This window comes from Anomaloglossus baeobatrachus, chromosome 7 (assembly GCF_048569485.1).
Source record: "Anomaloglossus baeobatrachus isolate aAnoBae1 chromosome 7, aAnoBae1.hap1, whole genome shotgun sequence".
Lineage (NCBI taxonomy): Eukaryota > Metazoa > Chordata > Amphibia > Anura > Aromobatidae > Anomaloglossus > Anomaloglossus baeobatrachus.
In genome coordinates this window covers 90,365,732-90,378,151 of record NC_134359.1, presented here as the reverse complement: position 1 = coordinate 90,378,151, position 12,420 = coordinate 90,365,732, and positions in this window count along the sequence as shown.

Here is a 12,420-nt window from a genome sequence, read left to right as displayed (position 1 = left end):
AGGATGCTGAGCCTTGTAGTTCGACAGCTGCTGTCTGCTCTCCTGCATACACTATTGGATGGAGGATGCTGAGCCTTGTAGGTCTGCTCCCCCTGACTCTCCCCTCCAGCATACAATCCTGGATGGAGCATGCTGAGCCTCGTAGTTCTGCAGCTGTCTGCCCTCCTGCATACACTAGTGGAGAATGAACATATTGAAGGAAATATCAGACCTTTTTTTTTGCTCACTGATAAAAAACGCATAAAGACGCAGTGAGCAAAAATGCAGCAAAAAACGCGGCAAAACGCGCACGTTTTTTGACGCGGGTGCGTTTATGTGCGGTTTTTGCCGCAAAAAACGCACAAACGCAGCGTCAAATAAACGCAGTGTGTGAACCTAGCCTTAGATGGTCCCTATTAATGACTGAAGCATATAAATGATTGATATAAAGAAGCGCACAATCAAAAGGGTGCGGATGTGTTGGCTTGGTGGCCGGGGGCCTTCTGAAGATCATTGTTGCGACCATCTTGGTGTAATGCTGGGCTTCATAACAGATCTTACTTTGATACTTCATATAGAGGTATTTGTTCTATATACTGAAATAATCGCTGGTTCAAGTCTTCTGGAAGAACTTAAAGAAATAAATTAATCAAGTGTAGTTGAAGTTGATATAGTTATGTTCATTAATTGACACATATTGCTGGAAAATTAAGTACTTTTAAATGAAGATATCTATAGATATTATATATATATATTTAGATAAAAGTAATCTGATTCTCTGATTTCAGCAGGATCGGCCAACAATCTACTGTTTATGGGGCCGCCCAACTTCCTGGTAGATTATGTTGGAGACATAAGGTTTTGGCTGTTGGAAGTCAGTGGCCCAATCCTTGTTAGGAGAGGAAAAAAGCTATTGACAGAATTATTGGACAGTTGAGCATTCACGGGGGGTGGGGGGGTGGCTGTCAACAGCTATCTAAGGCCCGTTTCACACATCAGTGAAAAACACAGACGTTCTTCACTGACGTGTAAAACACGCACATGTCCCTCTGTGTGCTGTGATTTTTATATGTATTTTTATAGTGGGGGGGAAACTTTATAAATTTATAAATCCCAGTTTTACTGACTTCTAGAATAAAGCTAAAATTTATTTATACTGCCCAGTGAATGGCAAAAAAGCAAAATGTGCATCATACATAAAAAAAAGGTACCTCTGGGAAAAAAAAAAAAGTCAAAGCTATGGGTCTCAAAAGGCAGAGTGAAAAATTAAAAAAAAATTCCCTGTTATAAGGGCAAAAAGTGTCTGATAAAGCCATTCATTATGGCCGGTTCTCTGCAATCACTATCGGATAACATGTTAAGGGTTTTACAATCATATTGGCACAATGCCCTTGAGATTGCATAGTGAGATCAGTGACCGAGCTGTTGGTAGCAGCTGCCCCGACTGCTGCTGGCATCTCGTCATCTGCTCCTGACATCCGCTATCTCATGCTGGTAGGCAGAATGAGCCTATTTTAATGTATGTACGTCATCTATTACGTTGTGTGTTAATTGAATAGTAATAAGGGAAATCTTTTCAATTGATATTTTATAGATTTCTAGATGGCCAGATCTGGATTTATTTTAATGTTCTGTAGGCAGCACGTTTACCCATGTTACATCCAAAATAGAATATTCTGATGCATTTTTCCTAGTCGTTAACTAGAAGTTCATTTTCTACAATTCCCTTCAAAGTTTTCCTCACTTTACAAATATGGAGTAGAACAAGTCCAGAGGCAAATGTGCTTTTCATCCTGTGCATTCTCGCTGCGCTCAGAGAGTTATCGAGCCTTATATAATTAAACCCAGAGTTCGTGGTCCAGGCGAAACTCCACCATAGTATATTGAAATGTACTGTACTTTCTAAACTCTAATTTAGGCTGGTGCCAACATCATTTATGTCGAGTGACAGTTGCAATACTTGGAACCCTCCCCCCCCCCAAATAAAACAGCCAGATTTACTATGGTTAGTGTCAAGTATCTACTCTTGCGGAAAAGGCACCAAATTTTGGCTCAAGTTGTTGCATCTAGTTTAAGACCTATTTATTATGTACCGTAAGTCAAGATTTTATGGTACAGCTTAGCTGGAAAGTGGGCATGGCTTAATATGCACCAAATTGTGGTGCAATGGTAGACTGAAACCTATCAACTTGAAAAATTGTGATAAATGTGTCACGTTTTCAAGCGGAGTAGTTTAGATTTACAATATCTACAGCTGAAACCAGACGTTTACACAATCTAAAAAGACACATCTGCATGTTTTTCTCACCATCTGACATGAAATCAGAATAAACCGTTCCCATTTTAGTCAATTAGAAACCAAATTATTTACACTGTGTTCACAATTATGCAAAAAATATTTTTTCATATTTTCCAAAATTAACTTGAATGAATTGCAGTCAGTTATTTTCCAGTCATCTACTATTCGAGTATAATTGAAATGTTTTTGATCAAACTGCCTATGAAAACAGTATATTTTTAAAAATAATAAACACTCAAAATGCATGTTCCAAATTATTATGCACAGCAGAGTTTTCAATCTTTTTATTTTGAAAAACAAAATGGTCAATTGTGACATTATAAGCATTATCAGCTTATTACAAAATGAAATCAAACAGTTTTCAAGTCAAAACTTAATTCTGGGTGATGTTACATTTGCACATAGGACCTCTTGTTTGAAAGAAGCTTCTGAACTCTCTCGTCCATTGAATTTGTCAGTTTTTGGATGGTTGGTGCTTCAATTGTTTTGCATGTGGACAGAATACCCTCCCAGAGCTGTTGCTTAAATGTGAACTGCCTCCCGCCCTCATATACACTCCTTTTGATGATGCTCCAGAGGTTCTCAATGGAGTTGAGGTCAGGGGAAGATGGTGGCCACACCATAAGTTTGTCCTCTTTTATGCCCATAGCAGCCAGAGATGCAGATGTGTTATTTGCAGCATGAGACGGTGCATTATCATGCATGAAAATTAACTTGCTGCGGAATACACTGTTCTTCCTCCTGAACCATGACAGGAAGTGCTGTTTTAGAAACTCATATCAGAAGAGATTCTAAGTCTAGGGAATACTATATGCATAAAAACAACCAATTTATTCCCAAATTTATTTTATTTTATTATGGAATATAAAATTTGATACCACACCATTTAGTGAAATATAACAAAAACCATCAACTTGTCTCAGATTAAACCAATTTTTTGGATCACCCCTGGTCTTGAATATCAAGAACAGGGTTTACATTCAGATTATCTGACAAATTGATACAATTCAAATACATATAAATACAATGCAGGTTCACACAGAAGGACAATAATAAATCACACCAAGTCAGACTTAACTTTGGGATTCTAAGTAATTATTTAGGCACAATGGTGCATGGATATATAGATCATTTAGGTAATACAATCCAGATGAGTCCAAGTAGGTCACAAGGCAATTGATATCCAGTCCCACTGTCAATAGGATGAACCGCCGACCATCATTTATAAATTAGAGTAAGACTCCACCTCGACGCGTTTCCCCACATATCATGTGGTTCATCAGGAGGTTGTCAGGAAAAGGATGTCAGACATGCAGATCTATGGCACCGTTCTTATTCAGATCAATAGCATCACAGAAGAATCCTGTATTGATAATGATATACCACCGTCCTCAGAAGCTTCCTATTTTAGAAACTCCACATGGATTATGGAGTTCATCTTTACCCCTTCAGGGATCCTAAAGGAGCCGACAATCTCCCCATGATTCCAGCCCAAAACATTACTCCACCTCCTCCTTGTTGGCACCTTAGCCGTGTTTTCATGGGGTGTCCATCAACCAGCCATCCTCCACTCCATCCATCTGGACCATCGAGTGTTGCACGGCACTCATCGGTGAACAAAACAGTTTGGAGTCAGTCTTCATGTAGCGTTTGGCCCACTGGAGCAGTTTCTGCTTGTGTGCAGTGGAAAGAGGTGGTCGACAGGATGGCTTACGCACAGCTGCAAGCCTCTGAAGGACCCTGCATCTTGTTGTTCGGAGGACGTTGGAGGCACCAGCAGCTTCAAAAACTTGTCTGCTGCTATGACAAGGCATTTTAGCCTCTTTTAACCTGACGCAATTCTGTTGGAAAGAGTCCTCAATTTTTCCTTATCAGCACGCACACGTGTGTGCTGTGAATCAGCTACATACTTCTCGATTGTGCGATGATCTCGATGAAGTGTCTTGGCAATGTTGATTGTAGTCATGCCTTGACCTAAATACTCCACAATTTGTTGCTTCTCAGCAGCCGACACATCCTTTTTCTTTCCCATTTTGGCAAAAAATGTAGGCTGCTTAATAATGTGGAACAGCCTTCTTAAGCAGTCTTGCCTTTATTTGGACACACCTTCCAAACTAATTTGCACAGGTATCTGCAATTGCTTTCATTGATATAAAGAGCCCTGACACACATCACCATCAATGAGTTTAAATGACAAACAAAAAATGTCTAACCTTATCACTCCTAAACTCTTTTTGCATAATAATTTGGAACACAGTGTATATCTGCGCACAGAGGCCAGTGATGAGGACAGAATGACTGCTAATATGATTGTTCTGCAGTGGAACCTTGGTACAAGATTAATTCCTTCTGGGAGTGTGCTCGAAAACCAAGTTACTCGTAGAGAAATCATTGGAACTCAGACAATTTGTTCCACAACTTGTTGTAATGTCCCATCCTGGTCCCCTATTGTGCCAACACACACACACACACACACACACACACACACTATTGTCACCTATCCTCTGTTCCCTCGCCGGCCTCTTCCCTGGTTCTTGCAGTCTGCAGGCATGTGGACCCAGTAATGATCGCGCTGATGCAGGGGCTGCCGCGGTCAGTGCTTGAGCGCAGATAACATCATACACATGAGCCGCTAGCCTCTGATTGGTCAGCGCGCTGATGTCATAGGCATGAGCCACCTGCCTCTGATTGGCAGCATGCTGCCTGTGGGAGGTGTGCAGAGACACCTCAGCGCCAGCCAACATGAAGCAAAGAAGGCAGCTGCCCCTGCACGGGCTGTGATTGTTACTGGATCCACATGCCTGCGGTCAACAAGAGGCAGCCAGAGCAGGTCGGAGCGCGGTGAAAGTACGGAACTGGAAGTGTTGGACATGAGTATTTGCTCGTTCAACAAAGCATTGCTCACAAACCTAGTTACAAATTTGCATCAAGCTTTGCTCGTATAGCGAAATTCTCGCACATCGGGTCTCGCACATAACCAGAGGTTGCACTGTATCTCCAGAATCATTTTATCTAGCAGCTTATCACCAGTTTACACAGAACAATGCACTACCGATTATCTTCATGCATAAATATAAATCGCACCTGATGAAGGATCATTTTGCTTGTTTGGCGGGTGACTGTCTCCCTGATTAAATGGACCAATAATTGGTAATGTGTCCCTACGAATGTGCCATTGTTGTCCTACATACTGTGCTTACATGAACAATCCTTCCGATTGCTAAATGCCCCCCTTTTTTGCATCGACTATAAAATCAGTTCTAGTCTCAGAGAGAAGACATCTTTGCAGGATGACACCTCTGTAGGAAGAGACACAATGAGGAAACACTTCATGCTAATGCTACTTTTTAACACTAATATGCTCCATGTGGTTTGTACTTAAACATCATTGAAGTTAATTCAAGTGAAGTTGTTTGCAGAACTCGGGCCAATTCCCATGTGCAGAGGTTGTGATCCCAATTACTGAGAAACATAAGAGGCTCATATGTTCCTGACAAGCTACTCTAAAAATCCAATCCCCTCTGCAATACAGAGCACTTCAGGTTATCTTTTACACCCCCTTCCCATATCCTAAACACCCCAATCTTTACTATCAAAGAGAAAGGCTATAGAAAAGCAATAAGATTCATTGACAGCCCCTGAATAGAAGTTTCATCTTCTAATTAGCTTAGGAAGAACAACAATAACATTGAGAGTCGGTGAGTGGATGAGGAGTATTTAAAGGCAACTGCTAGGAAATTCTCCCAGACTGGTCTTCTCCATTTAATATTGTATCCTGCTTGTGAACACATCACCGCCTGGTACAATGGAGGATTCTGGGTGGTTCCAAGAGTCGTCAAGTGAAGAACAGTTGTGGAGTCAGTTAAACAGTAATTACCTCTCCGAAATAAACAACTGCAACTCGGACTTTGAGGTCTCCACGCCAAATGTATCTCCATGGCTTTCCATCCCTCAGTTCACACCAGACTTGCAGATCCTTATATCTGATCTTGATTTTGAAAGGACGGATTCCTGTGAAGAACAAAGCTACCTGGGTCCATCGGTAAAGGTGCACAGGCACGCCGCAAACATTAGAGAAAGGAGGCGAATGCTGAGTATTAATTCTGCCTTTGAAGAGTTGCGTGGGAAGGTGCCAACATTCCCTTATGAGAAACGCCTATCAAAAATTGACACCTTACGACTGGCTATTGCCTACATTGCTTTATTACGGGACATACTGGCCTCAGGGATTGACCCTAAATCTTATGTTGATGAATTTGTAAGAAATGGTTCTCAAGGGTCTAATTCCATGATCTGGAACACAAGTGGTAAGTTATTTAAGAATCTTAAGTTAAAATAGTGTAATGCTGCCTTTCATTCATTGGGATATTGTTCAAAGTGAAATAACTTCTGAATTTTTGATTAGCATTATTAGTATGCCAAAAACAAGATCAGAACTTACTCAGAGAGAGTATATGGATTTGTGCACAGTCTTTTTGCTGACTTTTTGAAGAAGAAACTCTTCAAAACTCCTCAAAAACGTGGAGTTTCTACTCAGTTTCCTCTGCAAAAACTAATCAAAAGACTGAGTATTCAAGATAGAACACCCCAAATCCCTGAGCGGTGGGTCTCTGGCTTATCTCCAGGTTGTCAAGAATAGTTTACATTTGAGTACAAGAGAAATGGTACAATGTTCTAAAGATTTGTGGACATATGAAAACAGTTGAGAATAAAGCGTGGAGGAGTTTCCTATAGCAATTGACCCCTATTGCAGCTTTTATTAAAACATGAATTGCTTCTCAAGAAAAACCATAAAAAGATGAACTTTGGTTCTAGATGATAATTGTCCCTTATTACAATCCCATCATTTATCACCAATTAAATTAGTATGGGTGCCATAAAAAAAGAAGTTCAGATTTGAACCATGTCTAGATAACAAATCTCATATTTTGGAAAGACGTATAATCTTTATAATGTAGTGTGTCAAATTCCTGGCAAAGACATAGATTTGTTTAAATATTATAGGTCGCTAAAATGAAGGCAGGGACAGTCACATGACTTCAAAAAAAACAAACTCTCAGCACCTTTTCACTAGAGTTATTATGCAAGGGCGCTGTCACCCAATGTTAGTGCTCCATCATCAATATTAGTATTGCCCCATTTAGGTAGGGTACATTACCAAATAATAGCAAGAATGGTACCATATGAAACTTAGCTTTTAATACAGATTCCTTCAAAAGGAAGTTAGGAGACCTCACTTCAATTAAAAAATGATCCACAGTAAAAGATTGCCAAAAAACACTATCCCTAGAAGAGAATCTAAGGGACTAAATCAGGCCAGTTTTCACATGTGGGATTCATTCAGAACACGTAGGTATAGTGTGCAGCCACAGTAATAGAGAAAACACATAAACCTATCATGATTGTGACCTGTAAGGCTATGTGCGCACAGTGCGATTTTCGTGGCGTTTTTGCTTATTTTGCTTATAAGATTCTCTTATGGGGATAGTGTTTTTTTGGCAATCTTATGTGGATCATTTTTTAATTGAAGTGAAGTCCCCTTACTTCCTTTTAAAGGAATCTGTATTAATAGGGTACATTACCACTGCTCATAGTTCATCATTTTAAAGATTTACTTTAAACAGCAAATAACATTGAGGCAAATTCATAGATTTTCCTTCAAGTTAGCACATTTACAAAGATATAATTTCAGATCTCTATGTTAGCCAAAAGTGGTTGAAAATATGATTTTTTTTTCTTTTATAATCCTCATTGATCATATATTATATATACAAATTTAAAATGTTCATCTTCCAATTCTTTTGTTACCTTCATGCGTATTTTTTTGTGAAAACAAAACAAAAACATACAAAAAGTTGTTATAAGCATTATTACCTTTATGTGTGTTTTTTAACGTATTTTAGTATCTTCATTTTTTGCCTCTTTTCTGAGTCATTTGATTCATAAATCAGATGATTCCAAGGTTCGTGACAGGTTAAACGGAACAAATAAAATTCAAGTCACAATGACTAATCACCCATTTCTTATTATTACTCATTAAAATATTACACACACACACACACACACACACACTGAACTGCATAAGAACTAAATCCATTGCAGGATTTTTTTTATCACATTTCCCCATTTTACAGTACATTATATGGTGAAATTAATTATATATCATTCAAAACTACAAATCATCCTACAAAAAAAAAAAAAAGTTCTCAAATGGCTATGTGGGAAGAAAAATAAAACGTTAGGGCTCTTGGAGGGGCAGAATAAAATTAGCACAAAAATGAAAATTTGCCAGGTCAGAAAAGTGTTAGAATAGTTTTGCCCTGCAGATTTGGGAATGTTCAGTATGTGCTAACGTGTAACTTCACACTGTATTTTTGCGCTATTGTTTGCCCTAATTTACATTGAAATGTGCTATACTTTACGAATAGAAATGAAGAGAAAGCTTCTCAGGACTTTCCTTACTGCAGTCCCTGTTTATAGATCAAGGGCTGAATGTTTTCCAGTTGGTTTTCTAGCACTTGATGTAGAACCAATGACTCTTGCCATGTATTCCTTCTTTTCAGATCTCACTGCTCGGCTGTCTTGGATTAAATGGGACTGAAGCTGCAGTATTTACCAGGTGCAGAGTTCTCACCATCGAAAGGCCTGGGATTTATAGCACTTGCCATTCCCAGGGACTATGAGAATGAAGCACTTCACTATCACATAGCACATCATGGGAATGCTTCATAGCAACAATTAGTCATTTATTCAGTGTACATGAATTGTTAGGAGACACCGAACATTAACATTCAAGATGCCATGTTCTTAAAATGGCCAATTGGATGAACAGATTTTGATCTATGAAAATTTACACTGTAGATCGTTTCATTGGTGGTTTTATAAAGTATATAAACATTGTGGCTATCATGGTATTGATTAAACAAATAGAATAAGTTACCGTACTAGAAGTTTTTTGTCTTGTTAAATATGTTAAAATTGCTATAATTTATTATGCACAAGGTTGTCCAAAACAGTGCACATACCTTGTAGCCAAATGTAGCCCAAACCAATATCCTAAAAAACTGAAAATGTAAATCAGTTAACAGAATATTAGTGATGAGCGAGCACTACCATGCTTCAGTGCTCAGTACTCGTAACTAGTGATGAGCGAGCACTACCATGCTCAGGTGCTCAGTACTCGTAACTAGTGATGAGCGAGCACTACCATGCTTCAGTGCTCAGTACTCCTAACTAGTGATGAGCGAGCACTACCATGCTTCAGTGCTCAGTACTCGTAAGGCTAAGTTCACATTTCCGCTAAAATGTATCAGTCACAATCCGCTGCTCTTGTAAACAGCGGAATCCGTTTAGCGGATTCCGCTGCTCCCATAGACTTGTATGAGCAGCGGATTGTGACTGATGATGCTGCGTTGCACCCTCCGCCCGACTGATCAGTCGTGGAACGACTGACCGCCGGGCGGGAGGAACGCAGCATGTAACGTTTTTTGAGCAGCGAGATCCGTCGGATTTCGCTGCGCATGCTCTCTGGCTCCCTGCACACGTCACCAGCTTTGGTTGGTTACCCGATATTTACCCTGGTTACGGTGCAAGGAGCCAGCGCTAAGCGGTGTAGGCCCGTAACCAAGGTAAATATCGGGTAACCAAGGTAAACATCGGGTGCTTTGCTGTTACCCGATATTTAGGCTGGTTACGTGTGCAGGGAGGCCGACACTTCCCGCTCGGCCCCGCCCCCTCCCGCACTCCGCACATGTATGTACACACACACACACCTGTCCCCAGCCATGCAGACAAGCACTGCCACTGACACCCTCGTCTGGCCCCGCCCCCTGCTCGGCTCCGCCCCCTCCCGCACTTTGCATGTGCACACACATACATACATACATACATGCACATACATACATACATGCACATACACACACTCACTCACACATACACTCACCTGTCCCCAGCCATGCAGACCGCAGCACTTCTACTGACATCCTCAGCGCCTGGCCCCGCCCCCCGCTCGGCTCCGCCCCCTCCCGCACTTTGCATGTGCACACACACACATACATACATACATACATGCACATACACACACTCACTCACAGATACACTCACCTGTCCCCAGCCATGCAGACCGCAGCACTTCTACTGACATCCTCAGTGCCTGGCCCCGCCCCCCGCTCGGCTCCGCCCCCTCCCGCACTTTGCATGTGCACACACATACATACATACATGCACATACATACATACATGCACATACACACACTCACTCACTCACAGATACACTCACCTGTCCCCAGCCATGCAGACCGCAGCACTTCCACTGACATCCTCAGCGCCTGGCCCCGCCCCCCGCTCGGCTCCGCCCCCTCCCGCATTCAGCATGTGTATACACACACACACTCACACACTCACACACACACACACACTCACCTGTCCTGCAGTCACTGCGGCACTGACGTCCTCAGTGCCACGGCCCCGCTCGGCTCCTCCCCTCCCCCCCGAACTCCGCCCCCCGCACACAACGGAATCCGACAAAGAATTCTGTTCTTTGTCATCCGTTGTACAGCGTTGAACAGCGCATCAGTCACATGCGTCAAGCGACGCATGTGACTGATACAAATCAACGGAAATGTGAACTTAGCCTAACTAGTGATGAGCGAGCACTACCATGCTTCAGTGCTCAGTACTCGTAACTAGTGATGAGCGAGCACTACCATGCTTCAGTGCTCAGTACTCGTAACTAGTGATGAGCGGGCACTACCATGCTTCAGTGCTCAGTACTCGTAACTAGTGATGAGCGAGCACTACCATGCTCTGGTGCTCAGTACTAGTAACTAGTGATGAGTGAGCACTACCATGCTTCAGTGCTCAGTACTCGTAACTAGTGATGAGCGGGCACTACCATGCTCAGGTGCTCAGTACTCGTAACTAGTGATGAGCGGGCACTACCATGCTTCAGTGCTCAGTACTCGTAACTAGTGATGAGTGGGCACTACCATGCTTCAGTGCTCAGTACTCGTAACTAGTGATGAGTGGGCACTACCATGCTTCAGTGCTCAGTACTCGTAACTAGTGATGAGCTAACACGACCATCGCTCAGTACTCGTAACTAGTGGTGAGCGAGCACTACCATGCTTGGGTGCTTCATACTCGTAACCAGTGATGAGCGGGCTCTACCATGCTCTGGTACTCGGTACCTGTAACTAGTGATGAGTGAGCACTACCATGCTCGGGTGCTCCATACATGTAACTAGTGATGAGCGGGCACTACCACGCTTGGGTGCTCGGTTCCTTTAACTAGTGATGAGTGAGCACAACCATGCTTGGATGCTCGGTACTTCTAACAAGCAGTTTTATGCTTGGATGGGCGTCACATGAGTAAACAAGTATAATGGAAGTCAATGCGGAACTCAGGTTTTTTTTTCATGAGTTCCTGGTGCCGATGGTGAGACTGAGCAGTCATTTGATTGTAAGGATACAATATGCATACTCCCAGCCACATTCTGACTAGATGAGCACGGCCTTAACTCAATTGAATTGAGAGCATGCACATGTCTAGTTGGAATGTGGCCAAAAATATGCATATCATATACTTGCAATCACCTCACCGCTCGGTCTCGCTGCTGGCATTGGGGAACCTCACAGTTTGCTCTGTGTGCATTGTGAGGATTCACATGTCTGCAGTCACAGAGTGACTGCAGAATTGTCATTTTTAGACCAGAAAACCCTTTGAAATAACTTCTGAAAGTGTTCACCAAACAAAGATATCCTTCAAGACCACATAGAACTGGGAAGAATGGTAACTTTCTAGTGCAGTGGTCTCCAACCTTTCTGACCTTGAGGCCACATTCAGCTCTGCGGGAGTATTGTGAGCCACATATAGTCTGTTCCCGCCACCTTCACAGAAGTGACACCCAGATCACCAGTAATACAACCAAAGCTTTTCCACAGAAATCATACCAAGGCAGTGTTCCCAAAATGCCCCCATTCAATATTCTAGCATCAGGCACTCCCGTCACATTGGTCACATCCAGCTTCAAGCACCTAATCTGACAGCTAGTATCCTCCTGTCTCCATACTCACATAATTCACCATCTGGAGACCTTCTCTTCATAGCTGTTTTCCAGACCAGGTGCTAATACAACAAGCTG